This window comes from Aphelocoma coerulescens, chromosome 3, assembly GCF_041296385.1.
Source record: "Aphelocoma coerulescens isolate FSJ_1873_10779 chromosome 3, UR_Acoe_1.0, whole genome shotgun sequence".
Classification (NCBI taxonomy): domain Eukaryota; kingdom Metazoa; phylum Chordata; class Aves; order Passeriformes; family Corvidae; genus Aphelocoma; species Aphelocoma coerulescens.
Window position 1 is genome coordinate 58,077,881 of NC_091016.1, and position 10,932 is coordinate 58,088,812.

At 41.0% G+C, this 10,932-nt stretch overlaps 1 long non-coding RNA gene across 4 annotated transcripts in view; it reads right to left on the reverse strand.

Moving 5' to 3' along the window:
• Positions 1-5,417, reverse strand: part of LOC138108170 (uncharacterized) — a 111,451-nt gene extending 106,034 nt beyond the window's left edge. For all 4 annotated transcript variants that reach the window (XR_011149891.1, XR_011149890.1, XR_011149892.1 and 1 more), the window contains exon 1: positions 5,255-5,417. This is a non-coding gene — a long non-coding RNA (uncharacterized lncRNA). The remainder of the gene's footprint in view (positions 1-5,254) is intronic.
• Between the last annotated feature and the right edge of the window lie 5,515 nt (positions 5,418-10,932).

Below are 10,932 nucleotides of genomic sequence, written 5' to 3' on the forward strand. Positions count from 1 at the left end.
TTCCATGAAGACAATATGTGTGGGGTACTTTTCAAATGCAAGCTTTATCATAAGTTAGAGCACAATGCAAGGGATGGTTAGAAAGGACTTTATGAAGTGGCATAGTGTGTGCCCAGCTTCAGTTTCAGTCTTGTCATTTCTGATTAATGTTTGTCCAATCTGTTCTTAAAGACCTTCTCAGCTTCTGAAGTATAAGAATATATCTCATTACCTTTACTTTTAGGTTGTTGCTTTGTTTGAGTTAGGGTTATTTTCCTAGCACCTGATCTCTACCTCTGCTGCTGCACTTAAAGCTCACTGAGCAAAATGCTCCATGAACTCAGAGGTTTTTGCTCTATTTCTGAACTGTTGAGGTAATATTATTCCCTTTTGCTATGTAAAAACCAACCAACAAAACAAGAAAACATCCTTTCATACAAAGAATCCAATTTGATATCTCCTTCAATTTTGAAGCTGTAACATTGATAACCACATCCAGAGAGCAGCTTATCTGGAAATAATAAATTTTTCATCCAACCCAGTTTCTTAAAGACCACATTTCCCTAGTTGATTCACAAGAATTTCATGTGAAGTAATGTCAAAAGAACTATTTCCTTCTAGGGCATCATCATGCTGTCCAGGCAGAACCCTTAAGTTCTCAGAAAAATACTTAATGTTCTATCTAAGTTAACTGCAGGCTATGGAAGATGGATAGTAGACCATTCAAACTATTTTTCATTATTAAAAATTGTAGGCAGGGACCCTGCATGCCTTTTTTCTTGCTCCATCTTTATTTTACAGTATGCATCTCTTGGAGGAAAGCCCAGAAAGATTATGGGATGTTGGTAGACAACCAAACAAGTCCACCTCAGTTTTTTGCCAATATATTTCAGTCCAGTCCAGTCTCCTCTTTCACATCAGTGACGCTGGTACTTGACTTTCACTTGCATTGCAAAGTGAGCAGCAGCTTGAATTCTGAATGTGGAAGGAATACTCTCTCCAAAACAGTAACCTCTCTACTTTTATCCTTTCTACTTTTCCTGTGTATTTTCCCATCCTTTTAAACATGGCTGGTTATGGAAGAGTGAAAAAAGTATTCTTCTGTTCAAAAGTGAATATACTGCACACATTTTGTTTTCAGGAAAGTATGAACCGTACCCTACAGCGACAGTTTAGATATCAGTAAAAGGTATAGGTGTTCTTGCCTGGTAAATCACATATACCCTGGAGGATTAAATTACAACAACCTAAAAGCATAGGGAAATGAGATTTGATACCTGGAGCCAAGGTCCAGTCTTAGTTTGCTTAAATTTAAATTACCTTAATTGATTGTTTTCCAAAGACAGATTTATCACAATTAGCTGCAAGCACTTGCTTCACTAGTAGCTAATATACATGCCTAGCAATTAGAAGAGCAGCACTCCTAGTAGATGTTAATTACTTGGGAGCTTTTTTTCCTCTTCTCCAAAATGTTGTTTTTAATCAGATACTTATCCATGTTTAGACCAAGCATTTGATGCATCCATCTAGAAGCTCACCTGTAGGAAGCCAAGAGGTGATTCTGCAAGATCTCTCTGTAATTAGAAATATCTAAAGGCAGAGTTGTAAGCTCTGTACCCTTCACATCCCGAGAGAAGCAGCTGAGTCCCTATGCATTGTTCTAGAGTGCAGTGAAATTCAAACAAAGCCAAAGGGACACATCTCCTAATGATTTTCTTTATTCTTAGATGAACCTTTCCTCATGCAAGCAACCTGCACACATGCACTAGCTCAGATATCCATACCTCTAAGGCAATTTACCAATCCCATGCTTTTGCTGCCCCCCACACCTGCTTCTAATCTGATTTCAGAAACACAGCCTCTCTACCATTATCTCCTGTGCAACTACAGAATCCCATGTTACAGTGTTAACCCCAGTGATGAGAGACTGTTTCATCAGCAAGCAAGCAGCTCTTTTCAGCCTGGGTACACAGCTGTGTGACCTGTAATGAACTTCCCCTCCATGACTCACGGGCTTGATTTCCAGCCCCCCACTCCCTCGACACTCTCACCCTCCCTTCCCCCCACCCCCCATTAGCAAGCTGCCCCAGAGGGAAAAAGGATTGGGAGGAAGTGGTGATATTTCTGCCTCACTGAATTCTGCACATGCCCCAACTCAAAAGCATTAATGGAGAAGGAGAGAGGTCTGGAAAGCGCTCTGGCACTGTCCTTGTGCACAGGTTTAGGAGGGATGGGTCAGACATTGCTCCTGTAAGCAGACACACTCCCCATGCTGAAGCACAATTATTTTCTGACCACCACTCACATTTTGGCAGCTCCAGAAAGAGGCTCTGAGTGGAGTCTGAATCGGAGGAACAGCCTTGAAGGAATTTGCTTGTTTTGCTTTCCATGCAGCAAATCAGATTAACTCTAGCTTAAGTCTGATGATTTACATTAACATGTCATTTGTCTACATACCATTAAAAAAATGTTCCTCAGGTTAGAAAAGGGCCATGTTTGGGGTCACTAGTTTCAAAGCCTGGAAATGAATCAGCAGTTCTGAAATTACACAGACAGACTAACCAAGCACTGCAGCAAAATATGGCCTGGGACAGCTCACCTACTTGCCTCTCCTATAAAACACACTATAAGCTAAGGCTCTTGTTTAAAATAATCCTTGAGTATTTCAGTAGAAAAGAAGTGATTTTGGACCACCTGCTTTAGGCTGAGGTTTGCAAAAATCTGACAATACAAGGCTGTGCCAAACAGAATGGCTGTGAACGAACCTTCCCTGGGAAGGGGCTGTATCATAAACCAACAGAAATGGGAGTGAAGCCCTATGCCTTTATCCTAAATTTACAGAATACCACTGTGAGAGAGCTGGCTGATTTAGTCAGAAAGGCTGTTCCTGAGCCATCTCCTTGGATGAGCTAGTCCTCTACTTTGCTTGGTTCCAAATAATGACATTTTGAAATCCCAATCAGAGGTGTTGACAGGAGACAAATCCCATGCCAGGCCTGTAAAAAGGGCTACCAGTACTTAAATAGATGTCTCTGTCAGCACATCTTTGATGAAAATAGTCTTTCTGGAGAACCATAAAGGGCTTTCTTTGCCCTGGCTTTTACATATCCTAGACCTAGGTCTCCACACTTCACACAGGGACCTGCATACCCCATTTCTGTGGTGTCCCAGAGCCTGGCCAGAAACTACTCCCTGGCTAGGAGACAACAGTCATCCTGGCAATATGTGACACTTCCACTCCTGCCAGCTGCAGTGTGCTATCCAGGGACATTGGTGGAGAACAGCAAAACCAAGTTCCTAATCATCAGCCTTGTTCAACTTCCTAACTGAGACTGCTCAGGCAAGCAGGTATTGCTCAGTGCAGAGGCAACCCTTGCAGCTGAAGGACTGGATTCACATCTATATCCCCTTGCATCACAGAACTTTGTCTTGAGCTCTTAAATAATCATTTTTATACATATTATGTATCTTCTCCCAACTAATAAGCAATAGGACAAGAGGAAATGGCCTTGAGCTGCACCGGGGGGGTTTAGATTAGGTATTATGAAAAATTTCTTCACCAAAAGTGTTGTCAAGCACTGGAACAGGCTGCCCAGGGTAGTGGTTGAGTCACCATCCCTGGAGATGCTTAAAGGATGTGGTGCTTAGGTTTAGTGTAGACATGGCAGTGATGAGCTAATGGTCAGATTTGATAGTCTTAGAAACTTTTTCTGACCCAAACAATTTTGTAATTCCCTCTGTAAATGTGGGGAGGGAGGAGAAGGCAAGATGGTTTAAGAACTCCCCTTTAAATTGAAAATTGGCTTTGGCCATGAAAATTCACATTAACCCAGAAATAATCTGATACATACTCAGACAAAGCCTTGTCAATAACTTGTCCCAAATCTTTATTGCCCAGCACATAAAAATCCAGAAACGAGTACTTTTTCACCGAAGTAATGCAGCCATTCCTCTTGTCCTGCAAGCAAATATTCCCTAAGATACTGCTGTATGAGCAGGCAGCTGTAGCAAAAGGCCAAGTAACTAGTTGAGCTGGGTCCTATCAATGAAACCCTTATAAAGTCTAAACAAAGAAGTCCAAAAACCAAACATAACAAGAAGAGTGGTCTCCAAGTTCATAATACTCCACATAATATCAAATGACTGCTAGACAATAAGGTGTTGCCTTTTTTTTTATAACTGGTTCCAAAACATAGACTGAAAGGTTTAAGCATTATTACCTTGCAATTTTCATCCAAATGATTACACAAGAATCATTATCTATAATAATACTTCAGTGTAAAAAAGTGTGTTTTCCCCCTGCCCCTCCAGCCTCTTCATTTATGCATTGGAGGACTGCATTTCTTTCAACTAAAATTATTGAACCTACCAAAATTCAATAGGAATACAAACCCAGAACTGGACATTGACTGAATAGGATTTTAAAAGGATTTCTTTTGTGGCCCTTTGTTCATTGAACTACAAGGTAGAGATGCTGAGCGTTTAAATATATAATTGCCTAAAGGCCTATGAAGGAAGCCATGCAAGTGACTTGTTTCCAAATGGCTTTAGCAGGTCTTCAACCTTGCCACTCTTACTGAACATATGCTCAGCATGTTATACAGCAATGTTCCTCATATAATATAGCAATCTGTAAATAGGGATCTCGCTAGAATCCAGTTCCCACTCCTTCGTCACCTGGATGGAGTTTTCACTCATTAATTCAGCCAGTAGTTAAAGGAAATTTTACAGGGAAACTAATGTGAGAAAATACTAGTTTGGGTGCAAAACCCCATGAATAGAAATAGAAGTCTGATACACACTCGTGTTTTTCTTTCCTTTTGTATAATGCAACTCAGTCCATGTAACCAGTTTTTCCTATTATCCACTGCTGTCCTAATCAATGATGGAGCAAATAATGATTAGTGCAGGCAAACCTAGGACAGATGACACAAGCAAGCAACAGATTTTTGCAAGCACACTGAGAATATAGCCTCCTCCTCCTACAGTTTTAAAAGTCATTTTTAGTGCCTTTCATTTAGTAAATTTTATAACTGACAAACAATTTGGCTGCAGAATTTGAGAAAACCAAGAGCCTAAAGCATAACATTAATCCAGTCAACCATTACAGAAGTCCTTATTTACTCTTTTTTTAATACAAAAAGCCCCAGACAACATGTCTTGAAAGCCAGAGAAAACTATGACCACTACGGTAGCAACACAATAGCTTATAAACAGACTATAAATAGACTGTTATTTTTAGAACACTGTGTTTCTTAATTGCCTATAAACTTACCCAGTTGTGAGCATTTTGTGAAGACTGATGAAAGAATGCATTCTCCCAATTTCCACAGGGCATAGAGACTGTATTGTATCTTGTGGATGGGATGCTGACATTAACTGACAGAAGCAGGAACACAGCAAGAGGGCTATTTTTAAATGAGAAAGGAGAGGAAGAGGGAGCCCTATTAACTCTCCTTGTGCCCCCACCTGGAGTTCCCTGCACCTGGCTCAGCTGTGGCTGAATTTCAAATGGTCTCTGGTGGGACCTGGATCACTATAGATTTGCATGTAAAAAGAATTGAAGCCAGATGGGAACATCCCAGTGAGATGCCTATAATCCAGCTTTTGTCCTTACCAGGTACAGACCCTGCTGATGATTTATGCATCGTGCAGTCTCAGTCAAATAGTAAAACCCTTTTTACCTTAGGAACAGTCATTCTGAGACTAAAAGTGTCTGTGTGTCTGTATCTGTGAGCCTGCTCATCATTAACAGATAGATTGAAGTGACTGATGTCACAATCTTAATAACAGAAGCCAGAAACACCAGTGAAATATTGACAAGTGGAATTTGTTCACAGAGGTTTTACAAGACTCATAGGAGAAAAAACAACCTTAATGAAGACAGATGCAGTTACTGAGAAAATTACTGGGTGTTATGCACTGTTTCTTTCCATCCATGGGATCAGTGTGGCAAATAGTTCAGATTGGAACAGCAATCTCCTGAGAGATGCTGAGTCTTCCCAGGGAATTAATAACTACCACTGAGTGCCCCATGGCCTTGCCTTTGGGCACACTTCCAGTCTTGCTACCCCTGCAATGCTCTCTGTTTCTACCTCGGGTTTTCAAGTGCTTCCACAGTTTTCTTGCTGGTGAGTCTCCTCTTGTTTCCAAGGCCTTCCTGCTGTCCTCTAAAGTGCCTCAGCTCTACCACAACGGCCCCCTTCACCCTCTCTGTTAGCGCTCACAGCCTCCAAGAAGGACCCCATATGGCTCATGCACCAGCATCCTTGAAAGCATCAACTTGCCAGCAGACAAGCCCTGACAAGGATCGCTATTCCCTTTACTTAATCCTTGTTTTTCAGCAGAGGTACTCAGAGAGCATGTGAACAACCCCCTTTCTTGGGAATCTGAACAGTTCTCTAAGGCCAGATCTATTTAAAGTATTTTCTGTGGTTTGATAAGGTGAGGCGAGGAGCCAGTGCCTACTTTTTGGCCAAGGACATTTCATTAGAAAATGAGCAGCAATGCAGAACTTACTCAGAAGCGTAGCAAGTTTTGCACAGCTGTAAAAAGAAGTTTTATCACTATGAGTAACAGTGCCATCTGCTGACTCCCACTATAACCATATTGGGAGGATTCCATATTAGATAATTAAGCAATAAATTTTTCCAAAATCCAATATCTTTTCATAGAAAACAGCTGTTGTTAGGGATTTTTTTAAGTCATCTTAAAGGATTCTGGGGTAAAAACAATTTTCAGTATGACTTCTGAAGTCAGGGAATCTCAGCTGTTTTCCTATGAACCTGAGAGACATCAGTGTTTTATTAAATATTGCTCTGACGTCTGTAGGATATTTGGATTACTTTACAATATTACACAAAGCATCAGAAAGCTTTGCATAGCTCTCCCTGATTTGCCCCCTCTCTAAGTTATTTTCTGGGCCTGAACTGAATGCCTACCTTTCCAGATGGAAGCAGGACCCTTGAGGTTTACAGAAAAACTCAAAGCAGCAGTGTCTGAGCTCCAGCTATTTGGAAGAGAAGCTGTTGATTCTTGGAAAATTAGAAAAAAAAAAATTTTAAAAAATTCCTCACTGTTATATACACTGAATCTGCTAGTCTCAGGAGCCTAAATCCCAAACATTGGCCCCAAGGGATCCAACAAAACAGTGACTAACACCAATGAGATCCATTTTAGGTACCAGTCTCTAAAATCCTGGTCATAGTCTTCTTCACATTCAGGCATATTAGCTGTTGTTATTATGAATTTTAAGATAGTGGTCCATTTCTTTTCAATCAAAATGCACTTGATGGAGCATTCCTTTCTAAATAAGGAAAATTACTTCCATACTTGTATCATCCTTGATCTTGTCAGGGGAAAGCTTTTTGTCCACCACTCTCTTCACTACAGTGCTTTTCACACAAAAGATGTTAAAAATGAACCCCTTAGTAAAACACAAGGTAAGGGAAAAAAACCCACCACCCTAGTGGGGGGAAACAGTATAGCTGCAAGACATGGTGAGTCAACCTAAAACCTCCTGCAAATGATGCTTTATCACACATTTCTTAGCAGTCCAGAACTTGCTTTTCAGCCCGCTATTGCTAGGCTGATGCGGGCTGGTGGAAAACAGAAGATGTGATTTGCTCCTCCCTCAGATGTTCCTTTCCTGCCACCCCAGATGAGTGAGTAGAGCCTGCAGCTTAAACACTACAAGGACCTTTCCTGTGGGGCTGACATCACTATATAATGCTATCATCAATTCTAAGATATTATCATAACATCATATAATTTTCTAGACCCAAACTGGCAGAAATGCAAGAAAGGCAGATTTACTTATGTAATCTTTCTTCTGTGTTAATATGACAAAGCTTGGATGGGCTAAGCATATGTAAATTAAAATGCTGAGAAAAAAATGCAGAAAATAAGATGCAAAAACTGCATACAAAATCTACTATCAAGATTAAGAAGTTTTGAGCTTGTACAGTGTTGGGGTTTGTGTGATAAGCCAAATTCTGAGATTATAAGAACCATAGCAATGCTAGAGGTGATTGTGGGAAGGTAAATGAAAGCTAATTTCTGAGACCTATGTCTGCCAAGGAGGGATTTCACTGAAGGCTTTGGCAGAGGTTTTTTGAGCCCTGACTGAGATGACGTTAGAGAGTTTATATGAACTAATTAAATAAGAGGAGACTGAAATTAATAATCCCATTGAAGAGAGGCCTTTGTAGCTGTGCACAATATCTTGCAAATACACTGGAGAAGGTTTATGCAGCAATGTCTTCTTCCAGGTCTGCTCCATTCAAGTTAATTAGAGTTCCTGAATTTCTTTAAGCAGGCATGGGGCAAAACTGCCATCAGGCCAACATTCACGTGTGTATATTGCTGCTTCCATCTGGAATGGGAAAGGAGGCTGTCTGCTTTTCCTTTCAGACTGGAAAAGCAAACTTGGGAGGTAGATTGAACTGTTATAATAATTTTGCTGGTAAACGAGTCCATAATACGATCTCTGGCTTCACTTTGTCCCTTTTTGGTACTGGTTGCTATTCACAGAATTCATCCCAATGTATCAGTTTTACTCTGGATCTCTCTTGCTCTTTCAAACAGGAAAGGAAAAGAAAGAGGGTTTTGATGCTTGAAGAGGCCCAGCTGAGTAAATCTTACTTGAACATCCACTTCCAGCCAAGAGTTACTTCATGTGCCCTTCAGGCTGTGCTCCAGTGTACATCCCACTGTGCAATATGCTATTTTATTTTCTGTGTGATGTTTCTGACTCCTGGTCAACTTGTTACCTTCTGAAATTGCTAGCAGAATTCATCCCTGGAGAGCTGCTATTCATGCAATTCATATACATTCCTGTATTTCTGCATCTGTCCACCTCACTCTTCCATGTTCTATGTCATTTTGAAGGGGGTCTTCAATTAAACAAATTTTTCAAATTAATTTTGATTTAAAATCATGTCCTCCAGCATATCCACAGTTCTTCCCAGTCTGGTGCAACCTGTGAATTTAATATACTTACAGTTATGTCGCCTCTGACAAGATGCTGCTCAAGATGTCTTTTGTGCTGGCACTTCAAAGATCCAGCCTGGACTGCCAGACCGGGAAATGAGTTCTGTTCAGCAGGAAGTGGTGGGTAGGATCCAGTTCTGCCCACACGACCATATGATAGATACTGGTCATGCTGGGAACTGTGGCAGGGCATCTCAGCTGATCTGTGATAGATCCAGGAGAATGGTTCTGGAGTTCCTCCCAGGAATGCAGGACTTTGATAAAATTCAGTCTGGACTTATTCATGAGACATATAAACATCATTCTGCTCTTTATTATTCAGCAGTGACCCTGGGACCATGCAGGAGTCTGTGTGGGCCAGGTGTGGGGTGGCTCTTACAGCTATATTTGTACATGTAAGGTTCCATGTGTGCCCCAGAGGCTGGCCACGTACCCACAAAGGCTCCCAAGGACTTTGTCAGTGCATGGAGTGTATCACAACATCTTCATGTTTGTGATGAGCATATGATGCCTCTCATTCATTATTATTTTTTTAATATATTTTGATAGGATGACAGAGTTAAACCCTTGTTGATTTAACTACCCTCTTAATTCCCCACAGAAAACTCTTTCCTGCTAGGGGTACTTTTATGCCAAGGAGCCTTAATGCTCCCTTAAGCATGACATTTGAATCCTTGCAAAACCTCCTTTCTATGGTAATTTTCATAGTGATCCACTTACTTGCTCATAGTGATAAGATACATTCATGTCTCCTGTTAATTCACCTGGTTCAAAGTTGGCTTGCAGGACATCGTCGTATAATATTTACTTTAGCAAGAAACTGGTGAGCAATCACAATGGTTTTAGGTAATGGTAATAAGTTTTACTTGTTGAAATTTTTTTTTTGCCTTGAATGAATTACAGATGGGATTTTATCATTATGAAAACTAATAATCACTTGAGAACTAATAATCCTTTTTTAACCAGAAATAGAACCCTGTGGACCTCCTGTTAACCTGATGACAGGACTGCTACTGGCTGCTTTGCACGAGGAGTGAAATCAATCTAGTTGTGGTACAATGAGTTCTAGTACTGCCATACAAAACAGGCTCTTGTGCAGATACTTATCTGCAATAAGAGTGGCAATACTCAGTACTATCTCTAAACAGTGAGAATTTTTCTGTGGAACCTTTGTAGCCGAGTAACATCGGTGCCAATCCATGTGGAAGCAAAAAAGCACTCAGTGAAGAAGTCAGCCCTAATATCTATATGATGGATTTGGATCTTCAAAGCAAACAAATAGTATTAAGCATACAATCCTCACCTGGAAAGCCTCAGCTGTACCCAGAAGTGGATCTTGGAATTTCCTTCCACAGTTGCAGTCACTTCACACACACTACATAGGAACACTAATGTCTGGATGTCTGAAGAGGTTTGTGGATGTGGGGTTCCAGTTCCATCACACATTAGTTCTTTGATGCTGGATCATAGTTTTGCCCATCTAGAGATAAAGAAATTTAGGACTAGATCTGCAGTCTTTGTCCATTATTTTTATTTTGATGACTGACTGAAATTTAGATTTATCAGCCTGAGAGGACCACAGATGCCTGAACTAGTAACTGGAATTATTATAGTATCATAGAATATTCTGAGTTGGAAGGGACCCAACAAGGGTCCTTGAGTCCAGCTCCTGGCTTTGTACAGGACAGCCCAAGAAGCCACACCACGTGCCCAAGAGCATTGCCCATACGCTACTTGAACTCTGTCAGGCTTGGTGTTGTGACCGCTGCTGCCCTGGGGAGCCTGTTCCAGTGCCCAACCATCCTCTGGGTGAAGCACCTTTTCCTAACATCCAACCTAAAACTCCCCTGGCACAACTTCAGGCCATTTCCTCAGGCCCTTTCACTGATCAGCACAGAGAAGAGATCAGTGCCTGCCCTTCCGCTTCCTCTCGTGAGGAAATTGCCATGAGGTCTCCCTCAG